This window comes from Nothoprocta perdicaria, unplaced genomic scaffold (assembly GCF_003342845.1).
Source record: "Nothoprocta perdicaria isolate Ctin4 unplaced genomic scaffold, notPer1 scaffold_144, whole genome shotgun sequence".
Lineage (NCBI taxonomy): Eukaryota > Metazoa > Chordata > Aves > Tinamiformes > Tinamidae > Nothoprocta > Nothoprocta perdicaria.
In genome coordinates, this window is record NW_020454583.1 from 257355 (window position 1) to 283276 (window position 25922).

At 44.7% G+C, this 25922-nt stretch overlaps 2 long non-coding RNA genes across 2 annotated transcripts; both read right to left on the reverse strand.

Moving 5' to 3' along the window:
* Window positions 1-1112: 1112 nt before the first annotated feature.
* LOC112943330 lies at window positions 1113-9874 on the reverse strand. Its single transcript, XR_003248552.1, has 3 exons — window positions 9745-9874; window positions 2331-2408; window positions 1113-1176 (listed from the first exon to the last, which is right to left on the reverse strand). It is a non-coding gene; the product is annotated as an uncharacterized LOC112943330 (long non-coding RNA).
* Window positions 9875-10430: 556 nt separating this feature from the next.
* LOC112943331 lies at window positions 10431-25673 on the reverse strand. The gene is made up of 3 exons (XR_003248553.1): window positions 25563-25673; window positions 24749-24858; window positions 10431-10463 (listed from the first exon to the last, which is right to left on the reverse strand). It is a non-coding gene; the product is annotated as an uncharacterized LOC112943331 (long non-coding RNA).
* Window positions 25674-25922: the final 249 nt, after the last annotated feature.

The window sequence follows — 25922 nt, forward strand, 5'->3', positions numbered from 1 at the left end:
TTCTTAACTCATAGAAGTACAAGAGGGCCCTATTGCCGGCGTATGTCCTGAAGGGTGGTTGCCATCTGCACAGAGCGGACAGCACAGGGACAACCCATTCCTGTCCCTCAGCCTCTTCCCAGGCCTCTCGACAAGGTGCCACAGGCTCCACATGGGGAACTCTAAGGTTTTCGGGCTCATCCCCATCTACCTCAACATGGTTACATGTGGTTGCAGTCTCTGACCTCAYCTATTGAAAGCAAAAGGACTCATAAGGGAACTAGAGAGAGTTGTGTGCCAACAGAATGAGTAGTAGTTAGAGATTTTAGGTAGTTAGGAGAGGCTTTGGCTAACTCAGTAGACAGGAGAAATAAAATATTGCTCACATATGCACACACACACGCTAATGCAGAGCCAACATACGACTCAGGCAAACAACCTACTGTTTCCACCCATAAAAATCCTCAAACTGGATTTTTCTTGATGGCATTTATTGCCTTCTCCTGATTAAAATTGGAAGAAATCATACTTTTCTCTTCTCTGTAGAAAAGGAAATTAATATGTTACTCCATGGAAAGCCCTCTAAAACACTCAGTTCTTAAAAATTACAGACCAAGATCTCAGCTGGTATAAAACAGCATAGTTATGTTAACTTCTAGAAAGCAGAGCATCTTTACACCAGCTTAAGATCTGCCCCCATATGCTGTTTCTTTAGAACAACTTGTCTTCCCTTTTTTTTTTTCACAATATGCATCTGGTTTAAGGTGACTTTTTCTTTCCTAGCATATGGAGTTGAATGATTATGACAATTTACATTTATTTTAAATCACAGCCTATTAAATGGAAAAATAAATGCTAATATGTTGATATGGTTTACTTCTGAATGAATTATTGATATGAATGAGTAGTTGCAGCTATCATAATTACTGTTTATTAAATAAATATCTTTTGAATTAGAGACCCTTGATTAAGAAATCACATTTTTGTCTCAAAATTATTTCCCTGCTGCTATTATAAGAAATACCTTACTTTAAATAATAAAAAAAAAATGGTGAAGTGATTCTATTTTTTATCTTTTCCTTTGCTTTTTGAACTTGGCAGCGCTTTGTGCATATTCCCTTTCACTGCTTCTCTCCTCTAATCAGTTAAGTGAGGCTCTTTCCCCTCTGTTGTTTGTGTGGATCTGTCACACAGCACCTAGAGACACAAAAAAAATTTAAAATAGAAAAATATGAAACACAAAAACCAAAGGATTGAGGATCAGATACGTGAAAGTCTTCTCAACATTTTCTTTTAAGCTGAGCACGTTTCATATTAATAGTGTCTCTTTAACATAAATAATGATCTAATGAAATAAATATGAAATTGAAAGAATCATAAAAAGAATTTTACATTTAAGAATGCCATCTGTGTAACACTTAGTCTAACAATAAAATCATTTCAGCGCCAAAACAGCTCACTCTGCTTCCAGCATAAGTTACAGAACAGTATAACGGTTTTGTAGAATGGCATAAAATCTGACTTCAATTGGAGAATGAACACCTGGGTTCAAACTTGGTTCAGTTCACAAAGGCAGTGAATTTCACACGTGAGTTTTGAACTGGTCYCTGTTAATTTTTCCACCTCAAGTCATCACAAAATTTTTAATTCTGCTGCCAATTGTTATCAAAAGAAAATTTAGATATCAGGGCAAAAGGTTTTGCAGGTCAGCACGAGAATATGTTGCAACTGCTATTAAATTAGTTCTCTGTTATTTTCATTATGTAAAACTGTCACAGTATGCAATGTCAGTTTTATTTGATTAAGGAACACAGGATTCAGTCTTGAAAAAATGAGACATAATTTAATTATATCTGTGGTATGAAAAGTTCTACCTCGAAGACAGTTTGACTTAATTCCAGATGTAATGTCAGCCCTTATGATAGGTATCCTAGGTCATGGGATGGCACAGTCATGGAGTCAAAGATATGCGCTGCAGGACAGCGATGCTTTTTCACAAAGTAAATTTGGAAAAACTGAGAAGCCAAGTTCGTCTTATATAATCCAAAACGGTTTAGCCATACTGAACACAATAGAGATTGTTTGTTTATACCAGCTGAAGAGAAGGGAACATATGTGTTTTGAGAGAGAAATGTTATAATACATATTGTTTTATATGCCCAGGCCTCATTACACATTGCTAGTCTTCAATATGGATCAGATCCTAAAGCTGCTCTACATACCGAAATAAATGTGAGCTCTACCCACAGAGACTTAGGCCACATGTCTGTCAATGTCATCTCAAAAAAATAAATGTTCAAAAAAGGAAAACAACTAAAGTGTCTTAGAGACTGTGGAGAATGCTCACGTACCGTAGATGCCATCCAAGGGGATGCTGAGGAATTACTTGGGGAGAGAGAAAAATCCATAAAACCAGACTGAAAGTGGGCCTGGAAGAAAATGAGCGGTAATTAGGGTTCACCGAAAAATAAAACTTGCACCAGGCAGCTTTGTATTTTAGAAGTCATCTTAAAATAACTRAATTCTGTTCAGAGGAAATTCTCGCCGCACATCAGAAACGAGGCTGCATTAGTGTCTCCCCGGGCAAAGGTGGCCACATGCTGCATTTTGCTAAAAGATGCAGTCATGAGAATATTCCCCGCCGAAGAGTCAAAGCCCTGCTTAATAAACAACCCRGAGTGCTGTACGCTGTATTCATATAAGGGAGGCATGAGCCAGCTGAGAGAGACATTCAGATGCAATCAAAGAGGATCTGAGCCTAACTGAGTGCTCACATGACAGTTGGGATCATTTCGGATCCCTTCCAATGAAGATAAAATAGCATCAAAAGCAAGGAGGCTTTTTTTTCCTTTCTTTTAAGGATGAAAACACAACATCATTAGTCAAATTTACTCTGAACTTCCGCCTCCTCATGTTGATTTGTACTCAGGTTGAGTAAACATATCTTTCCATCAAGGTAAATAAATGTAAAAGCCTATCAGTAACTTAATTGCTTAACGAATTATGCAGTGTGGGGTGTAACACTGTTTTTGACTATACTGTTGAAGTTAACGACCTCTCAAAAATACCTATTATACATCTTGGCAGCAAAAAAAATATCTGTTCCTACTTGAAAATCTGCTTATAGAATTTCAACCATTTCCCAATCATTTTTTTTCATAGTTTTGAGGAATGAAGGAAGAAATTGCCTAGTGTTATTTTCTAGATGTAGCAGTATAAAATGGAGTATATCACTTTGAGACACTCCCTTTGTCAGGTCTGCATGCTACAGAGAAATTAAACTTGGGGCAAGAAAGGAGCYCACAATAAGGCCAAGAGTTGCAGAGGCTATGGGAAATATCTTTAAATAAAACTAGCCACATTAGTGAATGGGAAAAAAATTGCGCAGTAGCAGGGAGGTTAAGCCCAGAGATGTCAGACGGGAGCCTAATCTCTGATGCACRGCACACACCTGGCCACATCTGGGAATGTGCACTTGCTGGCCTCGCGTACCTCGTGCCTTGAATGGAGAGGACTGACGGGAGAAAGCAGTTGTGCTGGTTAAAATAAAGTAGTTTAATGGAGGTGTAGGCAAAATCCACCCTMCAGCAAGCAGATGGCAAAGGAGGAGTGTATGCCCCGCATCTGAGATTACAACCTGGCCCACAGTGGGCTTGAAGACARCATGTGGAGGCCTTGCTTCCTCTCTGACGTGAGAGATCAGAAAAGTCACCAAATAACCTGGAGAATCCAAACAAGAAGCAAAACAAAGCATGGAAAGGCAATAGGATGGTCCATGTTTATAGTCTATCAATTGATTAATCATCTTCTTCTGAAGACATATTATGTGTTGAAGAGTAGATATCCCGATATGTCATAACTACCCAGATGGAGGGACAGGCACTAATAATTTTGGACAGGAGAGAACTCCTCAGAGGGTATGTTGTGTTAATWATATACTCCCATATCAACTTTGCTCAGTCCATTGCCAGACAAAGGTGAATTCAAAAAGGTCCAGCCAAAAATTTTAGTCAAAATTTTAGCCATAATCTTACCCTGCTTTGGTCAATTAGTAGTGGCTAGGGTGCCCCATGGTTAGCTTCACCTGCTTTCTACAAAACCCTAAAGCTTTTACAAATATTCATTTCTGTTGATGTCACTCAACAGCTCGTTGTTAGGATTTGTTCTCRTTAGCATGCGTGAACCAAGACTGTTGTATCAGGCTCTGTGGCGTGACAGCCTTCAGCTCAGAAAGTGGATACCTGCATCTCTTGGAGTCCAGAGACTCACACTGGACTCAAAGGATATCTGCAGAAATTATCTTTCTTCTTTCKTTTTCCTGTATTAAGCCTAAGTGTGTTCACCCAAATTAGCAGTCAGGCAAACTGTGCATGTGAAAATCTGGATTTGTACAAGCTGAGCATTTTTTTGATAACATTCTAAGTTTAAATATCTTGATAAAAGGTGAAAACTCTTTAGCAAATCTGCCTCTAGAGAAAAATAACATTTTTTTAATTCCGTTTACTGTCAATCAGCTCAAAGAAAGTAGAACTGAGCACTTTTCTATAGGTTGATTTGTTGCTTTAAATAATGTCACTAATATCCAGATATCAACGTGATGGCGGGGAAAAAAAAAAAAAAAAGCTCACATTAAGCCTAAATTCAATTACAGCTCCAGAAATCAGAATTAAGTCTGATGCTACCTGCTTATTCATGTTTGCATGACTGAGAAAGAGAGTATCTGTTTTACCTCAAATTTTCTGCTTTAGTGGGGTTAAAACATTAACCATCACCTTAATGAAAACATTGTTTTCAAATGTGTCTTAAGTAATATAGCGCTGACAGAAACAGGCATTTCTTTTTCTCAGTATGTTGTGTGATGTAAAGTAAACTGCTTGACATTTTTCCCTGATTCCAAGATAGTTCTCACAATTCTCACTGATGATTAGGAAAAAAAAATACAGTGTCTGCCTTACAACTAGAAGCCAAAGATTCCTCCTGAATTAAAAATTTAAGATTTGTCCCTGAAAACTCATGATCATCTTCTGATCGAATAGATTGGAGCAGGTGTGTAATGGCAATTTACACACATGCCCTATCCAGGTCTACATTTTATTCTGTATTATTTCATTTGGGTGTTACATGCAGTATAGCATGTCCATATTTGCACACAGAAATGCTACATGATATCAGTGGAGTTTCAACCAGCATACATTTCACTACTGATTTCACATATGGATCTGGGAGTTACTTTTCTCCTAATATGGTGATAGAACAGGCACTATTTAAACGATTCTGGAAACTTGCAAATATACACCAGATGTATCTTTTGTAAACGTTACATTTTGCAGCATCTCAGCATTTGTGAGGAGTTGCAAACTATGCCAGCCATGCTGTAACGGGGCACGAGAGTGTGCTGCGTTCAGAGAAATGCAATAGTCAAAGCTACGAGGGCTGTCGGAAGCCCCATACTRTGAGGGAAGGCCTCTAACCATTGCATGTTTACATTTTCGTGAATGGCAGAGTGGTTTTGTTCTCCACGAATTTCRTATTAGGGTTACACCATGCCCCTCAGTACAGCAGCTCAGCTCAGAATCAGAGCTAGGTGACACATGGCAATAAACTTAGAGGAACGGAGCTGGATGCGATGCCCCACTGCAAGTGTTATTTCCAAGTTCACAGGCTTGCAAATTAAAATGTCCCTGAATCTCTGCCATGAAAAAAAAAAAATCATTCAAAATCAGAGAAAAAGGTCTGGGCATCTGCTAGAAGCATCTAATATATAACAAATATGTACACTGAGCTTTCTAGATATGCGCGTCACTGAAATGTAGCCTAGAAGTAATGTAAAACCAGAAATATTTTAATTGTATTTTTCCATTTGATATTCAAATGAAAAAAAAATCTTATTAAACACAACAGTTGGCTTTGCTATTTTAATAAAAAATAAGTTGTTGAGGAAAAGAAAAGCAAAACTACTGATTCCTTTCCTTATGATGATCAAATGAGYCTTTCATGTTTGTATCTTATACTTCACTTTTTAGCATTTTGAGGCAAATAGCAGATATCAAAACTTAGTAAATAATCAAAGACTTATTCAGTTTTTCCAAACTGTCATGCTGCTTATCTTGTAATAACTGATCTCTTAGGTAGCATAAGCTATTTAATTGCTACTGAAGAATATTTGAATGAAAAAAAAAAAGAGACAACATCCTCCCTTACCCCTCAAAAAGACAAAACTATATTCTTCAAAAAGACACATGACGACAGATAGATTCTGATCTCTTATACACACGCACAAGTGCAGGAGCTAATTTTACAAGATTTGATAGGAGCTGCATATCTGAGATTACACCCTGTCCTACTGACTGCACATTCCACATAGAAAATGGCTTCATTTGGAAAGAAATTCTGCTGCTGATAAATCTAGACTCTGTGGTCTCAGAGTATTCGTACAACCTGATCTATTAAATTATTTTAGCAGCCAAGTCTGCACAGGAACTATATTTTAAAGGGACTTTTTACAGTGTTGGCAAAGTGTGTATTCATGTATCCCCCCTGACATGATAGACTGTAATGGCTTCGGTCTGTCATGTCAACCATCTGCATATTAAACAGTCCCTAAGTACACATTGACACAGCAGACCCTAATAGCTCTGAAGCCATAACAATCTATTGAGTCAATAATATGCATGTTAAAGAGCATCTCATATACTTCCATCAATATCTTTTATCTTTTAGTTAATTTGTTTCTTCTTTTTATATGTATAGTCGCAGTTTTAARAACCTTTATCCTTAACGTGCTGCCACAGATATGAAGCCTGTGGCACAGAGGCATGCACAGTAGCAAAATCCTTCCCTAATACCKGGGGCAGATCTTAAAATGATGGCAGTAGTGTTTTTGCACTGGCAGCACACATCCCTCCTCCTGTTCCAGATCAGGTGGAAATATCCCCTCCWTTCTGCTGGACCTGATCCGACGCCCATGAAAACCATAGGAAACATTACTGATGTTTTCACAGGCTTTGGATGAAGCCCAGTGTGATGCTACTCATTCCTATTACACATTTCCTTCTAATTAAATGAAATAGGTCACAAGGGGGAAATGAAACAAAAGACAAATGTATTTACTTACAGTAATATCAATTCCCAAAAAAAGACAATCAGAAACAACAGAAAAGATAATATTAAATACATGGTTTCTTCATTGACCTGAAATTGCATGTGGTACTACAGCTGTAAATCATCCCTGTGTGATCCAGAGACACTTTATACTATGCAACAGGGAAACTTTTACTTAAGAAAATGGTGACTTAGTTTCCTTTGTCTCAATAACCAAAGAAAAAACTTTACTTTGCTTTTCCTCTACTTCATGGTGTAGCAATGTGGGTGCTCGTCTCGCACTCTGGTCACAGAACTTTCCTGCCTTCTTGCACTGCCTGTGCTTTTAAAATTGGTCTGATGCTTTCAAAAGACGAGCCCAAAGTGCAGCATGCATTCCAAAAAGACAGTAGTGGAGAAGTCATCTGACTCTATAGGCTGATGTTGCCAACCTCCTCTTTCCATTAATTTGGTGCTTCTGTGTCCTTGAAGCAGATAGATTTATCCCTGTATATCATTAACGTACATCCCAGAGAGATCAGAAATGTGCAGTTCTTTCTTTGCAGACCCTTTCTCTCTGCCTTGTCCAATTTCAGGTCTATGGGCACAGCAGATCACTTCAYGCCCTGCTTCATCACAGCATGCCCTCACCAGGGCCTGCCCTGCTGATCACAGACGTGCCAAGAGCAACCTCCACAACTCTCTTATAGTCACCAAGAAGAAGTCTTTTGACAGAATGGCAGAGGAGTCAACCAGGCTCCTTCCACATGCCCTGGGATCTGTCCCACCATGGGGATGCTCCTCAGAGCCCCCAAGTACCAGGATTCTAAGTGCTGGTGCATGGACCACAGCAGGTCCTTCTGAGCACGATGGAGAGCCCAAAGCTTGCACAGACATAGATTGTGCTATTGAAGCTTGCCTGCCAAGGAGCTAACAAGTAGGAAAAGTTGGGRTTGCGAGAGACTTTTTCCAAGAGCATAGAGTTATTGCAAATATTAAGCATATGAAGAGACCTTGGAGGATGTGTGCCATTAAAAAAAAAAAAATTAAAGTGAAAGTCTCTGAAAGCCCTGCTCCCTAAATTCCCAGGATTTCCCTTAACTAAGAGAGTCAAGCAGATCCCATCAAGGGCTTGTTCCTGAGGCAAACAGCTCATGCCCAGTGATACTCTGTGATTTGATGCAAGTCATCATCAAAACATAGGCCAAAGTGCTATCCCTTAGCAGTAGCTGGCAAAATTATGGGAACAACCATGCCTGTTTCTGGATAATCCTCCCTGGATCTATTACAAGAGCTCTTCCTCATTATTCTTGCTGTTCAGACACGGCAYTTGTAGGGTAAATGTGCTGAGAAGAGTTTAGGTTTCCTGGCAGCCCAATAGCCAGGACAAGACCAGTCCCAGTGAAAGTGAAAATGTCACACATCAAGGAGATACTTGGTCTGAATCGTGTATAAGACATCTGCCTGCTCAACTGGCTCTTCTGTTTGTGCTTGGCTACCCATGGAGGCTTCCCTCTGTTTACCAGAGCCACCAGACAACAGAAAAGGACGTGAGAAGGAGACCATGCAGCCAGAAAGAGCCCTTTAATCCAAATCCTCTGCACCAAGGATGACTGGATCGGGTAATGCTCATTCTGGGCTCTGAGYACTTCCAGGAATTGCTCCATTGATTTATGAGGAAAGGTCATCCAGTGCCATCCCACATTAGAGCAGCTGACATCTATCATGAGGCAAGAGAAGATGCATCTGCCTCAGTCAGCAGGTGAGCTTGGGATGTAAAGGCAATGAAGAGAGGGTGACAGAGAGGAACATAGTGCCCTTGAGGGGAAGAAGGCTCAGTATCCTCAGGGAAATGTGGGAGGGAGAAACTTGGRCAGGGCTAAGACTTCTCTGTGTGCCTAGGATGTCTCCTTTCCCCCACAGAGGAACGTTGGCCACCCTTCCCACTTCTTTGGTTCTCAGTGTTCAACGCTGCACCTGGAGTTATCTCCCATTTACCAGCGAGCTGATTTAAGTGTCTGACTCAGTCACATATGTTTGGCTCCCTTATCCAGAGTAAGATTTGGCCTCCTAGCTGTGAAAACAGCTTATATCACATGTGCTGCAAAGCCTAGCCAGAGCAGGCTGAATAAAGGATGAAGTTTAATCATGGAAATGTTGACCTACAAATAGAGAACAAAATGTTAAACCACATGGTATAGGGTGCTGCGCGCCCCAAATATCAAGGAGAGGAAAGAAGAATTGAACACATTTGGAAAGTCAAGCTCACTGTTTGGGGATTTTTCCTCCTCTTTCTACAGATTCTGAGAGTCAGACCCACACTGTTCCCGCTCACGATGACACCCTGGCATCTGAAGAACAACATGACACCCACCACAAAACGCTGCTGTTGGCTGGCGCTGTCTAAAGCAGCGAGGTTGGCGAGGGAGGTGAGGCTGCCAGGGGAGCACGCGTGGGGGAGCCGAGTGGGACGGGACGAGCGGACGGGCCTCTGCTCCGCGGGACCCGCGGAAAGCTCGGGAGAGGCGAATGCGACAGCTGCGAACGCCTCTTTCACCCTGTGCCCTTGAAAACAATCTGTGGGCTACCTCCAATAGCTGCTTTTTTTTTAGGGGGGGTTGTTTTTTGGATTTGTTTTTCCTTTGTAATTATTTTCACACCACCTTTCATCTGGAATTTTCTTACCTTTGTGGGTTTCACACAAAGAAGGGTAGTTTTTTTTGGCAGAGAATCCATTTCCATTTTTAATCACAGCCATCACACAAACAGTTCATCTCGCAGGATGTGAAAACTTTCTCATAGGCTTTATTTAACATATCTTGGTGGGTTGAGGAAAAAAAAAAAAAAAAAAGAAAAGACAAAGGAGAATTTCTAAACGAATAGTTGCCTTGCTTTCAGTAACTTAGGTGCTTTGTCCTTAGGTACGCTGCATTTGAGATGAACATAGTTAACAGCAGCCAGCCAGACCTTACTGACTGACAACTGTTTCTTTACAGGATTTCTATGTGCCAAGGAGCTGGACAGTAATACCTATTTGGTATTCATGGGAAGTACTTGCAGAACAATAATGACAATAATTGCTTCTGATTCTTGTGTTTACAACACTGCCAAAGTATCATTAGAGCCTTATTTATAGATAATAATGCTTATTAATCACACATATTTGAATTTTGGAATGTATTCGATTAATATTCCTTTGTAACTTGGTTCTGTACTAATGCTACGAGAAGCAGGGTGTGAATGCAGCCAGCTTGCTGGGAGCACTTGCCTTAGAAAGGTGAAATCCTCCGAGCCATGTGCAGGTGAGGGACGAAGGAGATGCCTCTTCCTCCACAGGCAGACCCGGGGTCAGTCGGCTCCGTTCCCCAAAGCGTCTCCTTGGCACTAAAATCAGGTGCAGACTCCTGAAAATATATTGCAGAAGATGTGAKAGTAGTATCAGATTTTAGCTGCCTTTCTGATGCCCTCTTAAGTGGGCTGCTTTTTTTCTGCTTTAAAAAAGAAACCAAGTCAGGGAGTGAGGAGACCCACCACCTACCATCTCACTCTGTCCTGTGGGCAAATTTCCCCTGGACCTTGGGACTCACGAATGCCTGAGAGGTTGGGCAATGACAAGCATAGTACAAAAATCACTGCTAATTTTGTTTATTAAATAATTCCAGCTTTTCTATATCAATGTCTGCCACGATTCAATGGCACGATAGAATGAAAATGGATTTTTAAAAATGACAGTTAAAACAAGCAAAAATGTCACCCAAATCTAAATATCAACTGCCATATATTCATATTCTCCTTTGTCTCTCTGTAGCCCATTACAATGCTGAAAGAACACCAAAGCAACTGCAGCACCAAACTCTCCAATTTTTGGTGTGTGGCCAGCTCCATAAATTTGCATTTAAACAAATAAAATCCAGAACACTGTAGTATGTCTTTTTTTTTTTTTTTTTTTCATGAGATGGTTCTTCAAGCAAATTTAAAGAGGCTCTGTCAGTTTAGAGATCACATTTCTGTCTCCCTTTTCTTTTTCTTGCCAACTGCTGATGTAACGTGACTACTATAAATGCTGCAAATTAGGGGAACTTTATTTTATTTTATTCAGTGTATTTTATTTTGTGCCTTTTACAGCACTTTCTGTGTAGAAGGTATAACCTGTTCCTCTGTGTCACAGTCCCCCATTGTCTCCAGGGTCTTTTACAGAGCCATAGTGGCAGGAAAAAAAAAAAGAAGAAATAATTAAAATGTAGAGGCTTTAAATTACGAAGAGCACTTGTGGCTTGCTGCAACTGCCCCAAACTGCACCGCGTTTGTATATTTTAACTGACTAAACTAAAAAGCGAGAGTGCCCCTTTAAAATGCGCCTCACCTCCGAATATTCTCGCTTGCTTTTCTGACTGTATCCGTAAAATGCAAGGAGTGAGGTTTTCCAGGAATTCCAAACCCGCTAAGACCAGTTGGTGCTGAGCAGAGAGCCCAATCACTTCTCAACAAAGCAAAGGACTTTTTTATAAAAATAAGAAATGAAGATGCAGAAATGCGGTCGGAGACRGGACCAAGCAGCAAGGCTCAAGGTGTCATTCGGGAAGGCGTCCCGCTTGCACCAGCAAGGAGCCTTCTCCAAGAGCACAGCACAGGGGGGCACCCATCACATCGGGGACACAAGTGTCCTCCCGGCACGGACATCGCTCACAGCTTGCCCTGATTCCATGGAAGGAGGAATCAGCCTCCGARTTTAACTTGCAATTCATAGACAAAGAAATTAGAGCCCAGGAAGAGTGCTGGGTCCAACGCAGACAAGGCGTTGGATTGGGCCCCGTTCCTGCTTTCTGCTCAACATCCAGCCAAAATGGTTCRAAAAACTGATCCTCTCCTCCTGACGGGGCTTGCACTGATAGGCACCCATTTGTTTGAGTTCTCCTCATTCTGGTGCAACAAATAAAATTTCTTAAAGTTAGTTACACGCTACACGTTTCATCAATGTAGAGGAGTATACGACATATTCTCTTCCTTGCTGTTAACATCAACTATTGGCTGTTCCTCAGAAACTTTAGACTATTTTTGTTCAGGTTTCAATATTTTATAACATAGAAAATTTTCCCTCTAACAAGCCTTTAAAATTTTGTGCCTTATTATTTCCTAATTTTAGGAGAAAATACCTGGAGGAAGTGTTTAGTACTAAGATCCTCCTGTGCAAAAGTCAAAATATTACCATTTAAAATCTTAATTCATTCTTTGCAGATTACACTCATTTTCTTAATTGAGTAAAGAACAATAATATCTAATATTGGTATCTTTTTTTAAAGAGGTGTTGGTTTAATTAGTTCTCCTAACTCTCTGAAGGAAAGAGCAAAACCAACAGCTATCACATGGGAAAAGGTAGGTTTGGAATTATATCCATAGGGCTGATGCTAAAGCTAAATGAAGATAAAAACAGAATTTCCRGTGATAGCATTTTGTCTTTTTTTTTTCCCCAGTCAGGGCGACTGTAACTCTGATTTCTGTATCAACATCTGACTTTCTAAAGAAAACGGTCTCTTTTTTTCACATTTTTTGAGTTTTCTCAGTATTCTCACTGAAGTCAAAGTCAGCTGTTAATGCCCAATGCCTCCGACAGGCAGGTACTTTTCCTGCAGTATCTATCCCCTTTCTGTGCGTGTAGCAAGATTCATGAACTGCCAGTTTGGAAACGCCGATCTTCTGCACCAAATACGTAGATGAACTTACAAGCACTGCTCACGAGATTAACTCCTGCCTAAGTGTACACAAGGTCAGATCTCAAGCAATAAACAGTAAAACGACCTTCCTAAAGTTAAGTGAGACAAGTTGCCTTTTGGAGGGTTCAGAGATACAGGATATGAAAAGCGTGATGGAAAATTTTGCTTAATCTGTTCCCTAACACTGTCTCTATGCAGCAGGTCACAGAACTTGAACATTCAGCTGAAAAAGGTCTAAACGTGGAGAGAGACAGACAGAGTTTCAAAAGCATCTTTCTTTTTTTTCTTCTATCATTTTATTTGCTGCATTTCTCAGTAGAACAATATTATTCTGTTTGTATTTAGCATTGGTTTTATTGTCAAATAGTGATTCTTTCTGCCATCAAATTGCGTGATTATTGTGTATTTATCCCTCCAGATACATAGTGTGAACATTTTGCTTCTTTATTTTTATATCATTTATAGCTACTAAAATTTTGAAATTGTAGTTTCGCATCATCTTCATAGAACTGCGAGACACAAGCAGGAATAAATATAAAAACATACCTTCATCAAGTGTACTACTAAAACAAATAAGAAAAATAAATCTTTGTGCATTTTTTAATAGCCTTGTAGGAGTCATATACTTTTGCTACATGCTGTACATTGTATAGTTTCTTCCTCTGTTATGACATATCTAATTACTTTAAGAAAAAAACTTTTGAAAATATTAAGGCATAAGCCTTTGCATGAAGTACTTTTGCTATGTTTTTATTGTGAGAAGATTAATAATTATCCTACAAACATGACACAATGTTTTAAAATGTTGTTTCTGGAATGGGTTAGCATTATGCATACAGGTATAAATGTGGAAAGAAGGGTTATTACACAGCAGAGAAATTTATATTTAAACAAATAAAAGTGAAATGGCTAAACTGTTTAAAAAACACTAAGTTTTTTGTTCTCCTGTCATAGCTATTTTGAAAATAAAATATCAATAACAAGTTTCAGAACAAGACTGAGCATCTATACAGAAAACAAGAGGTACTAAAATTAATCAGTAGTGATTTGGGGAAGTGCATCAAGTGTTTGCCTCAGCGTTYGGGTCAAAAGTGTCCAGAAAGAGCTCCGCTGTGCAGGAGAGGGCAGGCGTTTTACCCGCTTTTGCCCTTTCCTGTGGCATCTGCGATGCTCTACGGGTAGGAACCAGCCTGGACACCACACAGGCTTTTGGTCTGCTTCAACAAGACAAGGCTAAAGTGCTAATAGCCCCAGCACRGACCTTCGTATTTCCAGGAAAGGGGCATTTCTTTCCTAACCAAGCTCATATGTGCTTTCCACTTGTGCAAACACTTTTTGACATAAGTGTTGAAAAATTCCCCATCTCACATCTCCTTTCCACGGGGCAGATTTTATTGGCCTGGTTCCCCGAAGCCAGAGACAGTGTTGCTGKACTAAAGCGAGAAGGGTACAGCCTTCAGGTCAGCTAGGCATAAGTGCAGGCAGAATGGCTCTCCCTCGGACCTGATTCTGGAAGAATTCACTTTGGGCTCAAAAACCAGGCAAAACCAGTGCCTTGACTTATATTAAGTTCCAGTGGGGTTGCACCAGAGAGAGGGTGGACAGTCAGATCCTGCTCATTCCAGGCAGACAAAACCCCAGGTGGCTTCAGTGAACAGGACAGGCAGGATTTGTCCCAACCAGGATAATGATATGATATGATATGATATGATATGATATGATATGATATGATATGATATGATGCTGGAGTTGGTAGATGCTATATTAAGGAGAAGACTGAGGGCTGCAGTTGCTTCTCACAGACATCGATGACAGCCAGAGCACCACGGTTTGCCCCTGAGCTGAAGAGCAGGGTTCAATCCTACCATGTAGCCTTTCTTGAAGGAGTAGATTTTAATAATTGTTAATACTTTTAAAATAATTTTTAAAAATGCAGTATCAAAGGCCACACGGCTCTTTTTTTTTTTTTTTTTTTTTTTTACAATAATAAGCTGAATTGTCTAAACTCCCTTTCTAAATTTTAAATGTTGCTTTACCTGACGTCACACTTCTTATAAGTGTCCCGTTGTGGTATGGTTTCACTATGCTCAAAAGCCTACGCAGATAGCATTGACTGTATCAGTTCATTTCATCTTATTAATCAGCCACTTAAAAATGTGTTCCTTTCAGTGCAGTACAAGGTGAAACATGGATTCTTTTTTTGTCATTTCCCAATTAAATCCATATGCCATAGTGGCTATATTTCATGTGCAAAATAACAATATGTTTACATACCTTTATTCTTTAGTGGATTGCTTCATTTGTAAAATGCTGTGTATAAAACTGAATTCTAAAATGAATTATGTTTTTTTCTTTTTTTCTTGATATGAAGCATTGCTTAAGTTCACAGTAATTTTAAATATGATACGTTTAAAATATTAATTTTTCCCATATATTATTCACTGACTTTCAGGTTTCATCTCAAGTTAGTGGCACTTTATGTTTCAAAGGAAAAATTGTTTCTTTCTTCAGTACTAATGTTCTATTAATTCACTTTGTAAGATCACTCTGGTTCAGACAAATGAAATTGCACTAAATTGCTTATGCCAAGAATCATGCTAAAGTTGTTGACATTATATAAAATTCCATTTCCCATTACTATTTTATGTTTTTATCTCACTATCATCTTTTTAGTTATAATTCATAGCCCTGTTTAGTTAGTTTTCAAAGGACAAACATATGCATAAATATTTCTGTGCTGAGATGGGGGCATACGTGGATATTTACAGTAAAGTCTGTAACTTAAGTGACYTACAAAAAATTAAGTGCAAACTCACACTGGACTGTCTTTACAGTTTTGCTTTAGAAACATTTTTATTTTGTGTAGTTTTCTTCTAGAAACACATCCCCTTCCAACGCGTTTCATTACACAAACACTTATATATGTGCTTATACACACTTACGTAAAAAACATGTTTGTGTGCATGTAGATGTGCTTGCAATGCCACATAAGCATGTAATGCAATGAATATTATTCATGTATTCATTTTATATACATAAATAAAATTAATTTTATATATATATTAACCTATATATACACACACATATATAATGTGTGTGTAAAATCTGTGAAGGTGTTCCTTAAAGGAGCAAGAAAGGCCTAAATGTAGACAGATCTTCATAACATCCAAAGAACTGCAAAAATATTGGATATAAAACCGAATCTTTTTATATGGCCATTTATCTTTTACACTCTTTAAAGTTCCACGTGGGTATGCAACTTCTTTCRGAGGTAATGACAGAAATTATATGTGGACCGACTGAAAATTGTCAATGGGTAAAACAGTGTAAWATCCTATGAAATGCCTTTCAGGAGTGAAATAACTCATAAAATACTGGAGCAAGAGTAGCAGTAAAAAAAAAAAAATGTAAATAAGAGCAAAACACTATAAATATATACCTCAGTGTATGTGTAGCCGACTCTCTCTGACTGTCACCAAAATCTAATGTKCTAAAGTTAGGAACCCAACTCCAAGGACTTATACGCAAGCGCCCCRATGCACTTAGATTAATATAAAATCTGCACTTTTAAACTTTATGCTTGCAAATTACTAATGATGTAGTTTCCCTTTTGAGTAACTGGTATTTGTTCCCTTTGCAATTTAGAGAATTAGATTTTTTTTTTACTTCGAATTTCATCCTACTCTTTAAAATAAACAAAACAAAAAAAAAAAAGGCAAAATAACTGATGCAAATCTCCGTCATTTGCGAACACAATGAAATCACACGGAGACGGGTGAGCGAGGGGAGAGCGTCCCGACCGCGACCAGAAGAGAACGCCCCGTTCCTGCGTGTTCTTTAAGCGATAGGACCTTGAAAACTGAAGTAGACCTCAAGCGCAAATTAAGCTCTACCTAATAAGAAATAATTATATATATATATATAATAATATATTAGGTACATGTGAGAGATATGGAAGGTGTATATACCGCGGAGACGCTCCCAGTCGGACGTTCCTTCTCCTGCCTATCTCGGCGACAGGGTGAACAAAACAAGTGCCCGTCGCGACAGAGCGGCCAGGGGCGACGCGGGGGGAGCCCCTCGCGTGGGGGGCAGCGAGGTACCCCCCCCCCCTCCGACGCGTGCCCACCGCCCTCGTGCACGGGCGGCCAAAGGAAGCGAGCGGGCCAAATGCAGCCGGATTCGGGCTTTTTTTGCGATCCGGTGGCACGCGGGYCGGGGGACAGGGGCCGGGGAGGGGGCCTGCGAGTGGGGACGCCCAAGGTCACGGAATTTTTAAAAAATATTTTTATTATTTTTTAGGAGTGGGGACGTGGGGGAGAGAGGCGGCACCGCCGGCCGAGGGGCAGCGGGGGGGAATGGGGGGCACCGCGGCGGGAGGAGGAAGCAGGGGAGCCTCGTTGGGGCAGAGGGAGGGGGGACGCCCCCTGCTCGAGTGTTTTGTGTGTGTTGGGGGGGGCACGAAGTGGGGCCGCCCCCTCCCTGCCTCCCCCCCGCACTCCCCCCCCCGCACTGCCCCCGGCCCGCGCTGCCCCCTCCCTCCCCCCGGGCTTCCTCACCGCTCCCGGGGCTCCCCGCTGGAAAGGGGAGCGCGGCGCCTCGCAGCCGGGATCGCCGCATCCCACGGTCCTGAGGAAGGAGTTTGGGGCGGCAGACGGGGGGGGGCGAGGGGGGAGCGGGAGGGGGAGGCGAGGGAGCTCGCGGAGTGGGGGGGGAATGAGGGGGGAAGCTGAAGAGTGACGGTGAGGAGAGGAGGAGGAGGAAGGCTGGGATGAAGGGGGTGGGGGGGGAAAGGAGAGCCTGAAATGGAACCAGCCCAAACGGGAGAGGATGCAGGAGCAGGGAATAGGGGAGGGCTCAGCCCAGCCCCCAGGTGCAGCCACCCCACGCGAGCCCGCAGAGGGGCCGGGAAGCCCCACGCGAGGCGAAGGGCAGGAGCGCGGGCTCGGGCGGGAGCGGCCGCGCGTGGGAGCCCCGCGGGGCGGCCCCCACGAGGGCCGCGGGGCTCCCGCCGCCATGGGGGGGGGGGGGGCAGGAGGAATGAGCGGATTTTGTCCCGCGGGGGGGACCCGCAGCCCTCAAAGGGCTTCAGGCGGCGCCTTCTGCCCCCTCCGCGTTTCGAGCCACATGGGGCTCTTAGGAAGGGAGCAGGAAGCGGGGGGAGCAATTCCCTCCCCCGCCTCAGCACCAGGCACTGCAGTAGCGCCCTGTGAGCCGCCCCCAATGTCCCGGGGCTGCGATTCCGGCCAAAATTCCCCCCTGCAGGGAGGGAGCGGCTGAGAGGAGGCTCCCGAGTTTGCAGGGTCGGCAGCGGGGCCCCCTGCGAGACCTGGGCCCCGCCGGGACCAAGTGACTGGCTCCGAAACTCTCCCCTTCTTCCACCTGCACCCTCCCCGTCCCAGGCACCTTCCCGCTGCAGTTCAGCCCCTCCGGAGCTCCCCAAACTCAGCTCCACACACTCGTGTCCATGTCTCTCTGCTGTCTCCCCATGGGGTTAGCACTGCAAAGCAGGGATACCAGGTGCCGTTGTGCTGAGCACCGGTACAAAGGGGAGTGAGCGAGGTCCCCGGGCAAGGTCACTGCGCCATGAGCATGTGCATGACCTTGCCCCAGCCCCACGCAACCCCCACAGCAAATGCGGGGCGCCCCAGCCCCTTTTAAGTCACCCRCAGTCACCTCTGCTCTGGGCGTTCAGCTTTTAGGGGGTCCGTGACTCGGTACGTGTGTGCATGGGCTTCTATGTGCACACACACACGTACGTATCCATCCTGGTGTGCCAGTTAAACTGGACGGCGATTTCTCTGCTACTGAAACAAGGTGTTTGGGGGTGGCGATGCATAATATCTTATAATTTTGAAGTTTTTATCAGGCAGAGCAGATTACTTTAAGCGTTCAATTTCTCGACGATCCAATTTTATTAGGATTTACTATCATTTGCACTGAGCGTCCCCAGGGAAATAATGCTTTGATTAATGTAATCCTGGGCTGGGATCCGCCACATGCCCCTCTCCCAGGAGAAGGGCCCTGTTTGACAAACAAAAACAGAGCAGCAACTCTTGCAATCTGCGCTCACCTTTTGGAGGCGGCCGGCGCACACACGCGCAGGCACACGCAGGGTGTCGCCACCTCCTCCCGCTGCCCCAAAGACAATAGGAGCCTTTGGAAACAATGCGTGCCCTTATCCATGCGCGCACAAGGCCGCGGATTGAGCACGGCCAGGCCCACAAGGATCCCGCTCTGCACCCCACGGAGGAGCCGGAGCATCCCGGGCAGCTCAAAGCTGCTCTGTTCCCGACTCTGCCCGGCTCCCGGCGTCACCACCTCTTTGTTTCCCACTGCAGGCCTCGCAGGAAGCCCACTGCAAGTCTCCTTGTCGGGTCCAGCACAGGGCCAGGAGCTCCATTTCTGCCCATACCTGAGGGATCTACCTCTAACCCTGGGCCCTAACCCTGGAATCACAACCAGGTTACTCTGCTCAGTCTAGAGAGGGCAAAGGGAGCAGGGACCCAGGAAATGGCCTGAAACAGAAAGTGCCATTATGTAAAATTTTAAATGAAATAAACTATTTATTCCTCCGCCTCCAGGAGCTGATTTCTTTCCCCTCCGCCCTTTTTTTCCGCCCTTTTTTCCCCCTTTTTTTAGTCAGCTTTGTTCCACCCCCATCCCGCTTTCCAGCTGTGTCAAAGGCTGGTGGGAACAATAGCATTTAAATGGGTCTGGAGGAATAAACATATCGCGTTCAGAGATTAACTAAGGCCCTCTCTACACCACGAGGTGAACTGGCCTTCACGTCCCCTCTCTTCTCCTCCTCTTCCTCCCTTTTCATCTGTCCCTCAAAACGAAGCCCCTCAGAAGCCACAGAAATGGCAGTTTAAGGGGGTTATTTTCTTGCCAGGCCATAACCAAGCAGGTCAAATCGTGACAGAGGGAGAGGACATGGGGTGGCCAAGGCAAGGGCAAGGGCTGCCTGCACTCGGGCCGCTTTGCTCCAAAGTGCATCCCGGTCAGGGAGGAGGGCAGGGAGCAGCAGCACCAGCAGGGACACCAGCAGGGATGCAGGGACGCAGGGCTGCAGAGACACAGGGCTGCAGGGACACAGGGATGCGTTTCAGGAGCCGCTTTGCAGGGAGATGCTCCTGCTTACCCAGTGACCCCGAGGCGGTGACTCAGCGATTGCCGCGCGCTGGGGGGGTGGGGGGGCTTTCCCCCCTTCCTCCTTCTTTTCTTTCCTGATGAAAAACGATGCAATTACGTTTCTGCATGCTGATCTGAGAGTTCAAATAACAAGCCTTAAACGCGTTATCAGGCGCTCGTTAAAGGAGGGAGGGGGGAGGAAAGAGGGGAGGAGGGGATCTAGACGTACGTGTGCGTGAGCATGCTTGCATATGTGTGTGTGTACATATATATATACACACACACACGTATATATGCAAGTGCTTCTATCCTTACATAAGGGTGCCCATACATTTAAATGAGAGACTGCTAGATGGGCCACTGCTCGGCCTGAACCCACAGGGAGGAAGAGGAGGGACAGGGCCCCCTGTAAAACAACRGCGACGACGACGGCAAAAGAGAGGGGAGAAGCAGGGGCGCAAATCCCCGCGGGAGAAACAGCCTGCGACTCCCCCTTCCTCTCTATTTTCCGAACGCAACGTGACTTTCCCACCCGGTATCCATCCGCACCGCCCCCCCCCCCGCCCCGGTGTAATTCCCCAGGTCCCGGGTGCATTGGAACGGGTGCCCCCACCCAGTCCCGGGGCTCCCCCCGCCGACAGGATCCTTCCCGCATGTTCCTGCAGGATCCTCTTGGCCGGGCCGGGATTTCCAGGGGGGAGGAGGGAATGTACGCGATGAAAAATGCGAACTTTTGATTGCAGGAGTCACGGTAGAATTGAGAGGAGCTGCGAGGAAATATGTCACTTGATCCCAGGGCTCCCCAAGTCCCTTTTATCAGACGTCGTGTTGGGGAGATTCTGCTGCTCCAAAAGCAGCTGGATGCTTAAAAGTGTCCGACATCGGAAAAACGCAGGAATCGGGGTAAAATGAACACACGCCCAAACTGACCACACGGCCATGAAAGTCCCAAACGGATTAGATAAACAAACATATATATATAATATACATATACACATTTAAAAAAAAATGCACGGTAAAACTGTAGCTGCCGCCTCGGCGAGGGGCGAGCAGGCAGCGTGCGCGTGTTTGTGTGCAATGCCAAAAAGAGCAGCCTTAAGGTTGACCTGCTGCAATCTGCACTGAGCTCCTCAGACAATAGACAAGTTCAAATGTCAAAAAATCTAATAATAATAATAATAAAAAAAAGAGCTGCCAAACTGCACGAACTGTTTTCTGGTGTACCACAGTTACTCATCCTCTTATCCACTAAGAGACTGCCAGCCCTTATGCGCGTAAAAGAAAATCTATGTAATGCATATGGATCTTTTTTTTTTTCACATGTGAAACGCTATTGAGATGGCAAGCACGCAAATCAGAATGATATCATGTCTAATAAAAGCAGGGCTAAGGTTTTCGCAGTCTTTAAAAAAGACTCTAACTTGTAAATCCTTTTTTTTTTTTTTTTTTTTTTTTTTTTTTTTTTTTTGCTACATGCACATTACTCTTATAAATAAAAATCTACATGCCCAAGGATCCGGACTGCAACTGCATATCCCCATGATTTTCACGTCGGCGGGAACATTAGGTTTCTATCATATGCAATGTGCCTACGTCGAGCTCAAGTCAACAGATAGATCGTTCCATTCATTTGGCAACTTTCATTCCGGTGCGTGTGAGGTGAACCCTAAGCACACCACGTTGGGTAATATCGGAATTATGCAGCTGGGAAAGAAAAGACCTCTATTTTAAGCCTCTCTTGCTTTGCATGCGCAGCTCTGCATTATTGTGCGAATTTATTACGCAGCCCGAAATGCTTTGTTATGCTCAAAACAATAAATAAGGTTGAGAGCGAAGCCGTCGTAATAAAAGGTATGGATAAATGATCGGSCCGCCTATTATGTGCATCGTTATTATTGCAAGCCTTTAAAAGTCATATGTATATTTTCCTCTGTTCTCCAGATTGACTAGTGCAATATCCCTAGCGCAGCTACCAACGTGGTCATAAGAGCTCTGAACTGCAGCCTGGGCAAGGCTGAGACGCACGGAGCGAATCACGTCAGCCAAGAACGCTCCCGAGCTGGAAGCCAGTCAACGTTCCCAGCCCACTGCCGCATTATGCAGGAATATGTTTTACATACAGCGTCCTGTATACGGAACATGTCTTTATGTTCAACATTTTCATTTGCGAACGCTAATTAGGCAGTTGGTCTCCACGGTTATATTAGTGGCTACCTAATCACTCCCCACGATAAGTAAATGAGTCCTAAACACAGTAAACAGCCACTTTATTTTCCCTACCTCCGTGACAATATCGTTTCTACATCCATTTTCCAGAGGCGTCCATTTGAACAAAATAGACATTTATTAAGGGGGGGGAGGGGGTAGCACTGTCACCGATATCGTGCCACTTTGGGCATAAATCTGAGAATCCTGCCCGAATGGCTTTTTTTTTTTTTTTTTTTTTTCAAAGGCGTCAAGGAAAGTAAGTTCTTGCCGAATTAACTTGTTGCTTGTTTTAGCTTCAGCTTTTCTGCTCGCCTTTATTCCCCGCTGAAGTCTGCTGCAAGTAGCTAACGCGGGCATAAGACGGAGAAGCTGCGCTGCTAGCTGGTATTTTGTTTAAAATATAATGCAAGGTAYCTTTGGAGAGAGGGCAGAGGGAAACTGAGGGTAGATAGTGCCCTTTCCCAAACCAGGATCAAGACCTGGGCTCTTGAAACACAAGTAAATAAACAATAAATAKGTTCAATAAATAATAATACTAAAAATACCCTCATGTTCAGATCTGAGGGCAATGTTTACTAAACTACAGCAAATCTACACGGAGTGACCACGTTCCTGATGAGAATTGCACTCTGGAAATGTGTTTTGCCGGTCTGGAATATTGCTGGCGCTTGTTTCGCCAAAAGCAGTAGGTGGAAAGTTTTGTTCATGTAAATATCCCGACCAGTTTCCCCGCGCGCTCGACACACGTTGAGCTTCGGCTCCGTTTCCCAAAAGAAACCCCACGAACACTTTAGACGAAAATAAAAAACAGGAGAGAAAAGTCCGTGTAGGTCGCCTATAGGTCGCCTCCTTACTTGCTTACTCGACTTGCTTACTCTTTTTTTTTTTTTTTTTTTTTCGCTTTAGCTTTTTAAGCAGGGCGAGCTCCTCTTGCCAGGGTCTATCATATTTATGGGCTGTGCGATTTCCAGGGCTCCAATTGGTCTTTCCTTTATGGAGAGGCGAGGGATGAAACTTTCCCAGCGGCTCGGAAAGTGCTGGGTACGGGGGGAGCCAGGGCCCCCGAGCCCCCCCGGCGATGCTGGATTCGGGCTCCCCCCTGGCCCGTCCCCCCGGCAGGTGCTTGACCTGGCGCCGCAGCCACTTTTGGCTCTGCCCGGCGCGCACAGAGCGGGAGGGAACTGGGCGGGTAGGAGGAAGAGAAAGAGCAGCCGTGTTTACTGATATCCCCCCCCCCCCGCAAAACATGGAGCRAAAATCATTTCCTCCCTCCCGCACCCCACTGGGAAGACAGACGGCTGCAGGAGCGGGCGCMGGGGCTGGGACGGCGCGTTCGCCTCGGGGCATGGAAGCCGCCGCTGGGCTCGGTGGTGGGCGCCGCCGTTTGGCGTCGCTGGGTTGGGGTTGGGCGGAACGGGAACGGGAGCGAACGGGACGTCCCGGGCGGCGGCAGCCCCCGTGCCGGGGCAGAGCCCGGAGTTGCCGCCCGCTCCCGCGCGGGCAGGACTCGGCGAGGGGGGAGAGCGGCTAAAAACGATCAAAAACTTTTACTTGGTTTAATATGGCAATTCAATATTAAGTGATTGGAAAAGTAGTTTTATTGCCTCTCCGTAGGCTTATCGGCCCTATCTAGGCAAGAAGCCCTGCGGTCCCTGGGGTCACCCCGCACCGCCCCGTCCTCGCCCGGCCCGGCCGCGGCACCGCGGGCGCCCTCACACCCGCTGCGGGAAACATCGGGAGGCCCTTTGGGCATCGCCCCCGCGCCCCGGCCGCCCCCCGCCTCTACCAGGGCCGCCCCTCACCGCGTTTCGGGGCTCCCCGTTCGCGCGGGGCCGTCGGGGCGCGCGGGGGATGGGGGGCGCGCGGCGGCCGCGCCGTCCAGGGCCCCAGGGCGCCCCCTGGCGCCTCGCGCCGCCGCCGCGGCCGCGCCGAGCGCAGCCAATAAAATCGGCTCCCGCGTTTCCACCGCCCAAGCGCCCGGCAGAATAAAGCGCGTTTTGGTGAAGGGAAGGAGCCCCGGGCCTGGCGGCCTCCCCTCTGGCTGAGCTGGGGCCCTTTTATCTAAAGCCCAGTGCACAAACATATAGCTTAATGTGACTAGTGTTCCTCCTTTTATTTCTTTCGCTATGGCAACCGATATGTTCTGCTCAGAAATGTTCCCCCATCAAGGAAACAAATGATGTGGAGGGAGCAGCTCTATACGGCATCTGTTCCAGAGGAGCACGCGGAGTTAACCTCGGTCCAAAGAGACGCCGGGCACGTCAACGAGAAGTGGGAAATGAGCGATTCTGTCCCCCCTCCCCAATTGAAACCTATACCTCCTTCGTTTTACAAGCCGTTTTATTGATTTGACTATCGACCGCCTCTAAAGAAGTAACTAATTCTAGGAAATTGCAATGATCGCGAGCTATCGTGTGCCCAAAAGAGCAGCAGCAAGTGGGAAGGGGRGTGGAGGGGGGAGATGATGCAAATAACAGAGCAAAATTAAAATAATTGGAAGTCACGCAGCGGGATATTGTAGCCTAGGTAAAGTTTTTCAGGCGCCTGGCCTACTAATTTGATCCTACGTTATTTATCACATTATTTACCGCACTGACCCAAACACTGTACAGGAGTTTCAGCCCATTAGCCTATACCTCTCAATTAGGCGGAATTCAGAGAAAGTGGATGCGGAGACAAGAAAGACGGTTGTTCAGGAGAGAGAAACCCGGGGAAATCTGGTCTGCCATCCTCAAGCCCCGACCTCCTTGGAGAATAAAACGCAGGGATGTCCTGGTTAGTTTTGATTGATTAGGCTCCTTCTGACGGACTTTGGCTGCCGAGCGCCCCGTGTCGCGCTTAACCGCCCGTTCCCGCGCTGCAGAATTAACCCTGTGGGCGCGCGCGGCCGCTCCGCGCCCTCCCGCGCTCCCCCCGCGCCCCCGCCGGCAGGTGCCGGGTCACCCGGTACCGGCCCCGCTCCGCCCGCAGCCCCCTCCCTGCCCAGCCACCCTCCTGCAGCAGCAGCGCTCGGAAACACCCAGCACCCCCCTGCCCCGCTTGGAAAATTAAATATATATATATATATACACACATAAAAGCAGCATTCTCGAGAGCTTTCCCTTCGCCTCTGCCACCCCCACGCCGCCACCAGCCCGAGTGTTACAATAATTAACAGTGCCCAGAAAAGTGAAGTAGTAACCAGAAAGACTTTCCAGCGCTCAAGGATTGCTCTGCTGCCTTGAGCTTTGGAAGGAATCCATGCCTTTTTATGTAATATTTCGCCAAGGTGTTTTTTGTTGCTGGTGGGATTTTTTCCCCCCCTTTCCTTTCCCTCTTATTTTTTTTTAAGCTTATTTCCTTCCAGACAGTTGCCATGGGTTTCTCTGTCTTGTCCTAAGCTTTTGAAAACATATATTCAGAAGGCTTTAAAGAAAACAAAAGTAGAGAAAATAAATGCAAAACACTTACCGCGCTTACTTCCAGGATTTCTAGTTTTTTTTTTTAATTTTTGATTTTAATAAGGTGACAGGGGGGAAAAATCATGTTCTCAACTCCAGCGAAACGATCCATGTTAAGATTTTCCTTTGCACTGACTCCACTAAGCCCCGCTCTCCACTAGTCTATTATTTTCACCAAAATATATGAAAATTTATGCAAATGAAAATCAGCACTAACTGTTCTCCCCTTGTTATACTTTGGATTTTTTTCCAGACAAAACAATCACACTCTGCAAGGGAGGGGGTGGGAAGAGTTGGGGAACTAAGTTTTTTTTTTTTTAATAAAAGATATTACTCCATCTCGAGCTTTATTTTTTTTGTTGTGGCTGTT